Raw genomic sequence first — 12,755 nt, 5'->3', positions numbered from 1 at the left:
GGCTTGGAGGTAGACTTCAAAGGGTGGTGGTGAACGGCACACCCTCTGAAATGACGGAGGTGATCAGTGGAGTGCCACAGGGCTCGGTCTTGGGCCCAATCCTATTCAACATCTTTATAAGGGACTTGGCAGAAGGGCTTAGGGGTAAAATAACATTATTCGCCGATGACGCCAAACTAAGTAATGTAGTGGGCAAATGCACAATAGATGATGTTTCAATGCCCGACAACATGATGCACGACCTACTCCTACTGGAGCGCTGGTCTAGGTCCTGGCAACTCAGCTTCAATGCCAAAAAATGCAAAGTTATGCACCTGGGCAGCCAAAATCCATGCAAGACTTACACCCTAAATGGCGAGATCCTAACAAGAACTGAAGCAGAACGTGACCTAGGGGTGATCGTCAGTGAGGACATGAAGGCTGCCAATCAAGTGGAGCAAGCTTCATCCAAAGCAAGACAAGTCATAGGTTGCATACGCAGAGGCTTAGTCAGCCGAAAGCCGGAAGTCATTATGCCATTGTATAGATCCATGGTGAGGCCCCACCTGGAATACTGTGTGCAATTCTGGAGACCGCATTATCGCAAGGATGTGCTGAGACTGGAGTCGGTTCAGAGAATGGCCACTCGGATGGTCTCAGGACTCAAGGATCTCCCATACGAGGAACGGTTAAACAAATTGCAGCTATACTCACTCGAGGAGCGCAGAGAGAGGGGGGACATGATCGAGACGTTCAAGTATCTCTCGGGCCGCATAGAGACGGAGGAAGATATCTTCCTCTTCAAGGGTCCCACGACAACAAGAGGGCATCCGTGGAAAATTAGGGGAGGGAAACTACGAGCTGACACCAGGAAATTCTTCTTCACAGAAAGGGTGGTTGATCGCTGGAATAGTCTTCCACTACATGTGATCGAGGCCAGCAGCGTGCCTGATTTTAAGGCCAGATGGGATCGTCACGTGGGATCTATTCACAAGGCAAAGGAAGAGGAGGGATCTATTCACAGGGCAATGGTAGGGGAGGGACATTAGGGTGGGCAGACTGGATGGGCCTTGGCCCTTATCTGCCGTCTATTTCTATGTTTCTATGTTTCTACTTCTTAGTGCATGAGTTAATCATGGCTCACACACAGACAAGAACGGTGATATTTTTATAATGAGCTGCAGATTACTGCTGCCTTTTTAATATAGTAGTAATTTACATGCTCAATGCTTACTGCACACCATGGTGTATTTTTCTTGGTAATTTACATTAGAAGCCATGCGCTGACCCAGCTCTCCCATTTGTTTCCTCCATCGTCCACTCTGTGCTCGACTGCAACTGGTTAGAAACCTCCTTTAAATTCCCAATACTTAGAGCTTGTCATTTTTTTGTATCTGAATTAGAGAATGACACAGTGGTTGTTACCCCTAGCCGCAGGTAACCCGCCGAAACGGTAACAAAAAAAAGGTCACCGTGAGTACAGGGACAAGTCAATTCATTGCCCCATGGAGCGGTGAATGGTCTTGTCTCTGCAGTTGAACGAGCAGTGAATGAGCGTGCGGTCCGGCAGCCTCCTCTCTCTCGCTGGCCGTCCGGCTGTGCATCTCCCTCCCTCCCTTTCCCTTACCTTCTCTTTGTGGCGATTTCTATAAGACTATCCATTGTATTGCTGCCGAAGCCTTGAAGTCGCGTTGCATGTGGCTGCTGGAAAAGTCTCCTCTGACGCTATTTCCTGTTTCCGGTTGCATCAGAGGAGACTTTTCCAGCAGCCAATGCGGTGCGACTTCAAGGCTCCGGCTGCAATACAACGGATAGCCTTATAGAAATCGCCACAAAGAGAAGGTAAGGGGAAGAGAGGGAGGGAGATGCATGGCTGGCTGGCGGGAGGGAGCTGCTGGACTGCGCGAAGGGTATTGGGGGTGGGGGGATGGATAGAAGACGCTGAAGCAGCCTGAAGGGAACTGGGGAAGAAAGAGAGGGGAGAAGACGCTGGGAAATGGGGAAGGGAGAGTGGGAAGAAGACACTGGGAAATGGGGAAGAGAGAGTGGGGAGAAGATGCTGGGAAATGGGGAATAGAGAGTGGGGAGAATACGCTGGGAAATGGGGAAGAGAGAGTGGGGAGAAGACACTGAAGGGAAATGGGGATGACAGAGTGGGGAGAAGATGCTGAGAAATAGGGAAAAGAGAGTGGGGAGAAGACGCTGGGAAATGGGGAAGAGAGAGTGGGGAGAAGATGCTGAGAAATAGGGAAAAGAGAGTGGGGAGAAGACGCTGGGAAATGGGGAAGAGAGAGTGGGGAGAAGACACTGGAAGGTAAATGGAGAAGACAAGAGTGGGCAGAAGACGCTGGAAGGGAATGCGGAAGACAGAGTGGGGAGAAGACAAAGATGCCAGACTATGGGAGGGGGAGTGGAGGGAAAAAGATGGGTGCCAGACCAATTGGAGGGGGGGTGAAGGGAGAGGCACAGTAACAGAGCAAATGGAAGACGCTGAGAGAAGACAGACAGTGAATGGAAAGAATTGAATGAGAAGATGAGAAAAGCAGAAACCAGACAACAAAGGTAGAAAAAATATTTCTATTTATTTCCTTTTTTTTTGCTTTAGGATAAAGTAGTATATTAGTTGTGTTGATAAAAATTTATAAATTTATAAACAAAGCCCTGCCAGCTGAACATCTCTTTCTCTAGTTTAGCAGCCAGAACTTTGATTTATATGGAAGGAATAAGCTAAATATTGCAGTACTGAGGCTTGTATGGATACTGCGGGAACAGGGACGGGGCAGTGAAGGGGACGGCGGGGATGGGGTGGTGAAGAGGACGGCAGGGACGGGGCGGTGAAGGGGATGGTGGTCCGGACGGGGCAGTGACAGGGACAGAATTTTTCCCCGTGCCATTCTCTAATCTGAATGTCTCTAAGTCTCTGGTGAGTCCTCAATTGGAATCCTGTATGCAATTCATCTTTTGTGAAGGTGCAGTATCTAGAATGGAGTAGGATGGGCTAGGGAGAGCATTGATTGGAACGCCAGTAACTTGGAATGTATCCTGCAAACAATGAGATGGTTGGGTAGATTGGAATGTGCTTCAGTGGCAACTTCAGTAGTTGGAATCTAAGAACAGTACCAGGTGAACTTTAAGGTCTTTGGCCCAGAAATATCAAAGAAAAAAGCCAAATTAATTTAGTCATGCATATATAGTGCTTGTAACTAATGGGCAGACTGGATGGACCATTCAGGTCTTTATTTGTCATTTACTATGATATACAATTTAGAAAAATAAACATGCCAAAAAATGTAAAACATAATAAAAACAGGCAGGATCCAGCCTCCCCCTAATTTGTAAACTATCAAAATCACATTTAAAATGTACTCTTGGCACTAGGTTATAAGTTACAAGGGTTGAACGAAAAGTAGTGCATCCACTGCAACTTTTGTTTAAATTACGATATTTCAATAAATAAAAACCAAAAGTAATACTTGAAGCTTGCTCTTTTCTACAGTTGCCATTTGCCACACGTTCCTGCCCATTCTGGATAGTTTTAAAAGCACAAAGAGAATAACACATAACCAGCCTCGATAAAATCAATACCAAAACACACAAAAAAGAGATAAGTGAGGTGTCTGAAAACAACCGAATGAGACACGTTTCTTAGTCTAACAAAAGAAACACTCTCATCTGTAGTGGTCCCAACTAGGATCCCAGTTTCGGCACAAGCCTTCCTCAGGGGACTAGTGAGATACTAAAACTCATAAACAATCATATCACATATACATGACTTGATACATTTATAATAAAACTGATGACAGAATGCAAAGTGCGTGATTGAATAAAAAAAGAAATGAAAATAGAAATGAAAGTACAGGAACAACAGACAAAATGGAAAATAAAAATGTTAAAAGCACGCGATTCACTAAAAAAAAGAGGGACACCGACAGGGCTGACCAATCCAAAAATAAGCGACTGCTGAGGACCAATCGCTCAGGTCCTTTCCGATTGCCCTGCCTTCTGCCTTCTGCCCTGCTTCTCTGCTCTCAACCCCTGACTTTACAGCTCTGTCTTGCCTCCCTGCTCAGCCCCGACTCTCCTTCCCCGCAGTGCGAGCCCATGGTTTTAACCCACGGGTTTAAAGCAGGTTAAAACTACAGGCTCATGAAGTAGAAAAAACAGTCAAATAAGTAAAAAAGAGTTTTAAAAAACTCTGCCGGGTACAAAGGGCCAGTGCATGCGCAGATCATCTAGTCAAGAAAAATGGTCTGCATATGCTCAAGGATCGCTCTCCAGCGATTCGTGCGGTTTGTGGGGGGCGTGCCAACGATCGTCTTCATTTGCATGCAGGCCTGTAGGGAATTTGTCGGCCTGCCTGCAATTACCCACGGATCAGGCACAGAGAGGCAGGTTAGTGAATCTAGCCCAATGTGGGTTACAGTACAATAACCCTGTTTCCCTGGTGCTTCAAAATCCTTGGCAGAAACCTAGGTCCTAATGACTCTCCAAAGACTTGAGGTGTGTGTAGTTATAGGATTAGTTTGGTCCTTGGAGTGCACAAAGAAATTAGATGCTATAAAGACAATTAAGTCTGACAGAAAGCTGAGTAAAGAGTGTGCACCAAAAGAGGTGTCTCTAATGTAAACAGTTTGTGAAGCTATGGTTTTCCTTTTATCTGTCCACTAAGGTCCAGATGTACTAAAAATGGTCATTAAGACCATGTGGGTTGCTGCGGGCCGATTTATTTTTACGGTGATTGATTTTCCAATGACTTTGCATGCAAATTAGTTTCACGGAGTTCTGCCGTAATCCCACCCCACCTGTCATTGGAAAACTGACTTTGACACATGAGCAGAGCCGGTAAGGGAAGCCCAAATGCAGCCTCCTGGGTACAGATGTTGTGAATGTGTTACTTATGCACAATAAGTCCTTCAGAGTTGATTAATATAAGCAGTAAAGGCAAGTCCATCAGATGATGAACTGTTGGTGACAAGTGAGGGGTCAAAAGATTCAGGTTCAGAAAAAAGAAACCCCATGCTGTGAGTTGGTGGAATCAGAAAAATCCTCTGGACAAGGATGTTTGGAAGAAAGCCCACGACGCTTCTGGTACTGGTCCGATGAGGAGTCCAAAATAGCCCGATGAAGATCCTTCTTTCGCTTCAAAACAGATGATCATTTTGATTTAGAACGATCCAGGGAATAAGAAGTCATATGATGTGCAGTAGCTAGTTGATGCGTTGAAGGCGAATGTTGAGACGATGAGAGATATATTGGCACTGGGAGAAAACAGAAGGACGTTTTGGAAGAGATCTTTGAACGGTACCCCGGGGCCTCAAGGTGTCATGTTCTGAAGGGCCCGGTACCGAGGGAGTTGAATGCAGAAAATGCGTACAATGTGATTTAAAAACAGTGGCAATCTCCTTGTGGAAGAAGTCATTGAGCTTCTGCCGGAAGGACTGCACCAGTACCAATGGTTCAGCAGGCGGTGCCGTTGGTGTCACAGATTGTCTCAGTACAGGTGCCTTGGAAGGAGATGCATACCGTATAGGAGAGACAACTGGAGGATCCGCAGAACAATGACTTCGTCTTATGGCCTGCATCAAGGGCCTTGATGCCGTCGAGATTTCCATGGACCCCCTGATGCAGGCAGTATAGCCATAACATGGCCCATGTCAGGACCTTGTTATACTATCGTTTTATTTGTATATGAGTTGGATTTTATTAAATTGATTTTCCAGCTTGATTACCTGGTCATTGCTGCTTTTTTTTTTTTTTTTCCCACGCTAATTTTGCCATTAGAATGCGGCCATTATGATAACTTACCACATGAGGCCCTACCGCCACCCCTGTTCTAGGCAATAAGAGCACCCATGTTAACCCTGTGCTAATCAGTTAGTGCATGGCAATGCTTCACATGCTAAGTAATTAGCACTGTCACACCCACTCTGCACCCTCAAATGTGTCCCCTTCTCAGAAAATAAAAAAAAATTTTTAGTATACAATATACATGTGCAAATTGGCTAATTTACCACAGTTATGCCAGTGTACATTCCGTGGCAACCCTTTTTCATGTGTGGTAAGCATGCACTAGCACAGTGTCTTAAGCATTTTTAGCTCTGGCACACTAAATGGAGCAAATGTTTTTCAAGGCACATTATATTTGAAATCATAAGATTGTAAAGCCAACAAAAAAATTCCATTTGAGAGTTACTTATTTAAAGTTCTTTAAGCTTTGTTTGGGTAATTGTAACAGTGGTGAAACTAAAGTAGATAGAATAGAACTGCTAATCAGTGCGATGTGCTTGTTTTTGAATGCAAGTTAACTCAAAACGCGGCTCAATAGTTGACAAGCAAACACGTATTTCATCATCTACTATCTGCAGCCGTTCTCTTTTTTTTTTTTTCAATTTAATTTTTGTCAGAGCTGAAAATCCAAGTTCACAAAGATAAGAAGGTCCAAATGGCAACAATGCCTTGATTGCTTTGTTGCTCGGATTTGGATAACTACTGCATAAAACATAAAAATAAAATTACCGGTATTTGCTGTTAGTTTTCAAGGACCAGTCACGTCAAAGAATGATGCTTGTCTGGGAGGTCTAGTCTGGTGTAAATGTGTCTAGATTGATAAACACAAAAACAAAAAACTGTGGATACAAATGTTCTGGAGATAATTTATTATACACTGACATATAAAAACCCAGGGTCCAGTTGGATTTTTACCACTGTATTTTTTATCATTGTATTTTCATTTTTTATATGTCAGTGTATAATAAATTATCTCCAGAACATCGATATCCACAGTTTTTTGTTGGTTTTTTTCATCGGTGGATTGTTTTCACTGTGGATCATTGGGTCTCCCCATTTTTTTTTTTGTTGTACTAGATTGATAAACACAGCATAGTAAAGAGTCATGGATTTGATATACCACCTTTCTGTGATACAACCACAATGGTTTGCATGTATTATATGCAGGCACTTTCTCTGTCCCTTGTAGGCTCACAATCTAAGTTTATCGTACCAGGAGCAGTGGAAGGTTAAGTGACTTGTCCAAGGTCACAGGGAGCTGCAGTGCAGTACTCCTCCACCATAACTTACATGTGTACTGCAGCTGTACACCCAGCCCAGATTCCACCCATGTGTAGCCCACCTTTAAACTATGCACCATCGCATTTAGATGCACCATCGCATTTAGATGCACCATCGCATTTAGATGAATACAGTAATAGGCCAGAATAAAATATATACAGCTTAAACTTTAAATTCCAGCAAGCAAATTCATATGAAATCTTTATATATTCAATCATTGATTATGATGCACAGAGGGCTAATAGAATGCCTCAATGGTTATTGTGAAACAAATCACAAACACCCGATCTTCATGGGATCAATTAGTTTAGTCTTTTTTTTTTTTAATTTCTTTTATATATTCTTCAATAAATATCATTCAGAATAATTTAATTTAGTTTAAATAGTACTTATCTTGGCATTTATGTTCAGATGATGGTATTTATGTTTAGATCAGTTAAAGTGTGTCTTAAATGAACATAAGTCTAGAGTGAACACGGAGACTGATACAGCTCCGATTGTCAACCATTGGAAGATTATGAATCACACTTGGGCCTTCATGTTGCTGGGGTCGAGTTGAAGACTTTGGCATTTGCGGATGATATGTTTTTGATTCTTACTAGACCCGAGGCTTCTTTACTGACGGCATTGGACCTTATCTCAGAGTTCAGCTTTTATTCTGGTATCTCTCTTAATTTGGATAAGTCGGTCGCCTTACCTTTCTCTTTTGACTTGCGCACTGCCTGGCAGGGTACATTTCTTTTGCGCTGGGCTGATTCTTCGTTGAAATACTTGGGGGTGTTCATCCCGCTTGACCTCTCTCATCTGTATCATTTGAACGTGGAACCGCTGTTTCAGGCCCTTCAAAATAAACTACAGCTTTGGAGAGGCTTTCCTTTTTCACTTTTGGGTCAAGTGCATTTATATAACATGCTTATTGTCCCATGTTGGTTATATGTTTTTCAGGTTCTCCCCTTTTATTTGACTTCTTGGGATGAGCGACGCCTAGAGCGTTTGGTTCAGTGGTTTCTTTGGGGAGTCAAGCGGACTTGAATGCCTTATAAGTTGGCGGCGGCACCGTGGTACAAGGATGGTCTGGGTTTGTTAAATCTTCGTTACTTGACTGTCGGTTGTGGTATGCGTCATATCAATTATCTTTTTCAGGGTACTTCTGTCTTCACTAACACCTCTCTGGAACTTTCTTCTTTTCAGACTGCTCATTTTAGTGCATATCTTCAATTTATTCCTCTACCTCACCGGAGCCTCTTTCTCATAGGGTGCTGCATCGTCCCTTGAGGAAGGTTTGGCACTGGGTCTGCAAATTTCATTCTGTTACTGCTTCTGTAACCCCATTCTTGCCTATCCGCTTTAATAGCTCCTTCCTCCCTGGGGTGGATGGACCTAGTTTTGTAAGATGGGAAACAAGGGGTATTCATTATGTGTTTCAACTGGTGGATGATGATGGGAAAATCAGGTCCTTCCCCCATTTGCGGGAGGAATTTGATCTTCCGCCTACTGATTATTTTGCCTATCTACAAATTCAACATTACCTCCATTCTTTACCTTTGAGTTCCTTAACGGCTTCTTGCCAAGAGCTGTTATCTATGGCCTTTACCATTGGTTCACAACTTCTTATCTCGCTTAAATTTCATTATCGCCACTTAAAAGATGAGTCCCCCTTGTTTGACCATTCTAGGTTGCGGGAGGCCTGGGCTGCCAGATGATGTGATTTTACAAGCTGTTTGCAGGCTGTCTGCGTTTCGTAAATATACTACTTTCTGGGAACAACACTATAAGCTGACCCTTCACTTGTATATTTCTCCAAAGCGGGCTTATCTCGCTGGGTTTCGTATGTCTGCAGTAAAGAGTTGTGCGGGGACAGAAATCCCACCCATCCCCGCCCGTCCCTGCCAGGATCCTCTCCGTCCCCACCTGTCCCCGCAAGGAATTACCTCTATCTCCGCCCATCCCCATAAAAAGCAGCAATTACTTCTGACAGGATCATCAATTCCACAGTTTCTTTTGTGTTTGTGCTGCTGTTTTCCTTGTGGAATCTCTTTGGTGGAACCCTTTTTTTGTTTTCTGTTCAGATAATTAACTTATAAACCCCCTCTTTTACTAAGGCTGACGTGTCCATTATATTATATGGATGAACCCTGCTTCCAAAGCTTTCCATCCCCTTGGGAGTCCCGTTGGCTAGGGGGGGTCCCCGTGGGAGTCCCATGGGTTAGGGGGGGATTTCCATGGGACTCCTGCGGGACCTGCGGGATTCCCGCGATCCCCATTCCCGTGCAGACCTCAAGTCTGCAGCCTGTCTCCGATGTCAGGCTCCTGAGGCAGGTTAGAGACATATGTTCTGGACCTGCCCATCCATTCAATCCTTGTGAGACTCCATCTTTCTTTTTGTGGAGCGTATTTGGGGTATCATTGTCAAGCATTCTCCCCTGGTCTTGTTATTTCCCCCGTAAACGAGGAGTTGCTGCTTTCCTCAAATGGACAGTTCTTATTGCCTTGAAATATATTCTACTTAAATGGCTTGATGGGGAGGCACCCGATTACTACCTGTGGAGATGCCGGATAATTACTCTCCTGATGTGGGAGCGTCGGGATGTGCAGGACTTCTCCTCGCTCCCGGGTCGCTTTTTTCAGTGCACCTGGGAGCCCTTCTGGACTATTATGACTTTAGTGGCTCGTAGCCGCTTATTTAACTCTTAATATTCTTTTATATTGTTGTGCTCTTTATATGTGCATCTGCCTCTTCTTGCCCTGCAGTTCACTACTGGGGATTCACTTGGAAGGAGGACCTGGGGTGGGCCGGGGTGGGGTGGTGGAGTTGAGGGGGTTGGGGGGGTTGTTGATTGGTGTGGGTTTCTTGAAAATGCCTTGAGCCTGTTCTCGCTGTTATGTGTGTTCCTACGTGTTTCATTCCTTTTGCTGAGCTCAATAAAATATATTTGACTATGAATCACACTTGGCAGGATATTAGATGGCGAGCCATTGACACTATACAAGTTGGGCAGGAGGGTGGCAACTACATAAAAAAGCACTTAATGTTAAAGAACAAAAATGGATCTATTATCTTAAAACAGATTGAATGAAGAAATAGATTGGATGTCGTTAATATAGATTTCCTCTGGAGATACGGCCTTCTGGGCTCTACTATAATGTAGTATTGGTGTTTACTGTCACTATGGACACCAGCAGCAGTTGGGTTTGGCAGGAAACAGCTCCTATCAAATGACCAGTTTCGGTTTGTTAATGTCAACTTAAACCGGAACTGACGACAGACGCTGCCAAATGAATTATATTCTATAGAGAGGAGCGGTTACTCGAAAACATGACAATAAGTTATAAAACTTACTAATAATTCGTCCTGGATAGCTTTCTAAAATAATATACATTCCTGATTAATTTGAATGATATTCTCATTGGTTACTATTGTTTCTAAGTGATTTTTTGTTTTTCAGATTTTGATACCGGGAGGCTCAACCCTGACGAAAGGTTTTTGAAACACGGACATGTTGGTAGAGGCACTCCCTTAATATCTGAACATAAATACCAAGATAAGTACTATGCAAACTAAACTAAATTAAATTATTATGAATAATATTTATTGAAGAATATATAAAAGATATCAAAAAATAACAAAAGACTAAACTGATATAAAGCCCGAGAGCTCGTCTCAACGGGCGACTTTAACGCGGAGCTGGGAGGCCCGTGAGGTCGCCCGTCAGTTAGGTGAGGAGGGGGAGTCAGTTGGGTTAAGGGCGACAAGGTACGCAGTGGGGGAGGTCTTTCCCGCCGTGGGATTGACCTCCGATTGGGTAGGGCTTTGGCTGGAGGGGATTATGGGAAGGGTCAATAAAAGGGGGGCTCTCAGAGGACCCTAACGGTTTCCGGTCCTCCGAGGCAGCTTTCCCGCCTTCCCGCTCACTATGTCATGGGGTGGGTGTTAGGGGCTAGAGTGGTGGTATCCCGAGCTACTGGCTGCTGGGCTCATCAAGCGATGAGCGGTGGGCCGGCTGGAAGCCGTGCCTGGTGGGTCAGATGACCCTGGATAATGGGGGCATGTGGGGACACGCCATGCCTCAGACCCTTGCTTAGATGGCGGGGTCGGGAGCCATTTACATCTGTTATGTAGCTCGGGATCAAGGTCACAATGGTGATATGGTAATATGATAATGTGTTATTTAATGATGTTTGTTAATATATTATTTAAGATATGTTAAATGTTATTTAAATATGTTTATTTTACAATAAACAGGGCTGCAGCCAGGTTTCACCAGACAGGTTTGAGTGTCTCCTTGGGAATGGCTAGAGGTATGTAGGGTGGGGAGGAAGTCTTCACTTGGGGGAAGCGGGCCGTTCCAGGTTCCGCTATTATTGGTCCCATGAAGATCGTGTGTGTTTGTGATTTGTTTCACAATAACCATTGAGGCATTTTATTAGCCCTCTGAGGATCATAATCAACGAATAAATATATAAAGATTTCATATGAATATCCTTGCTGGAATTTAAAGTTTAAACCCTATAGATGAAAGCATAGCCAAAATGTTGGCTTTTGCTATACTGCCTATATGGCAGTATTCTGATCATTTATGTGTATTCTTGCTTATCTATTTAAGGATAATGTGGTCAGCTTGCCACTGCATATTTCTTTCCTAATTGTAAATTAGGCTACTTTGCACATCAGCCTTACAGAGACCAGTTTCCAAAATGGCATGGAGGCAGCCAGCTTGGATGACCAGACTTTGGATGAATATATTAAGCTCATTTTCAGCCACAATGTAGCCCAAAATAAATAAGTTTGTATATTGTAAATAAAAAAATGTGGTCTTTGCATTCAAATTGAAAGGTTTAGAGGTATGGGAGGGAAGGGAGAGCATGAGTGTGGAGTGGGGGGCACGGAAGGAGCCACTGTTCCCAACCCCTATATGTTCTGTCTGTCCAAATTAGATTGTAAGCTCTTCTGGGCAGGGACCTTCTATTGCATGTTACATGTATAGTGCTGCATATGCCTTTCAGTGCTATAGAAAAATAGATATGATAAATAATAGTAGTAGCAATACGAAGGGGTGCTGAAAGGTTCTCAGCTAAATCAATCAATGATCTAAAACAATGTCAAAACCAGAGAATTTCGTTTCTGCGGATTGGCACTTAACAAAATATGGTAATATTCTTTTCAGCTACAGTGGTAAAATAACACTCAGAATTTAGGAAGCTGGGTGCTTGGGCTGAGAACTTTTCAGCACCCTCTCGTAACAAATCCTAAATAGATTCTTGGAGTTTGTGGAAGCAAGAAAGCCTGAAACTTCAGACAACACAACACACTATCTAGCATGTGAAAGCATTTCTGCCTGGAGGGGAAGAGGATTTCAAGAGGGAGATGGTAAGAGCAACTTGGACGAATCCGATGCGATGGTGCGGACCTCAGATTTTTCAGGACGTGCAGTTAAGATCCATGACCTGAAAGATGGATCAAAGGGAAATAATTGGGGGGGGGGGGAAGGGGGAGGGAATACCGTGTGTATAAATCACCCTCGACTCACACATTCAGAAAAAGGAGTGATATGCATCTGGACCAGATGGAAGCATGGTACAAGGTTTTATTCCCCTGTAAGAACTATTTGAGGGGGACACAAATTCATTTGTGTGCCAATACAGATCATTGACCCTCTCTTTCAGAAACCTATGTAGAAATGATTTTTTTACAGATCTGGCTAATCCCG

The sequence above is a fragment of the Geotrypetes seraphini genome, chromosome 3 (assembly GCF_902459505.1).
Source record: "Geotrypetes seraphini chromosome 3, aGeoSer1.1, whole genome shotgun sequence".
Lineage (NCBI taxonomy): Eukaryota > Metazoa > Chordata > Amphibia > Gymnophiona > Dermophiidae > Geotrypetes > Geotrypetes seraphini.
Note: the sequence above shows the minus strand (reverse complement) of the source record.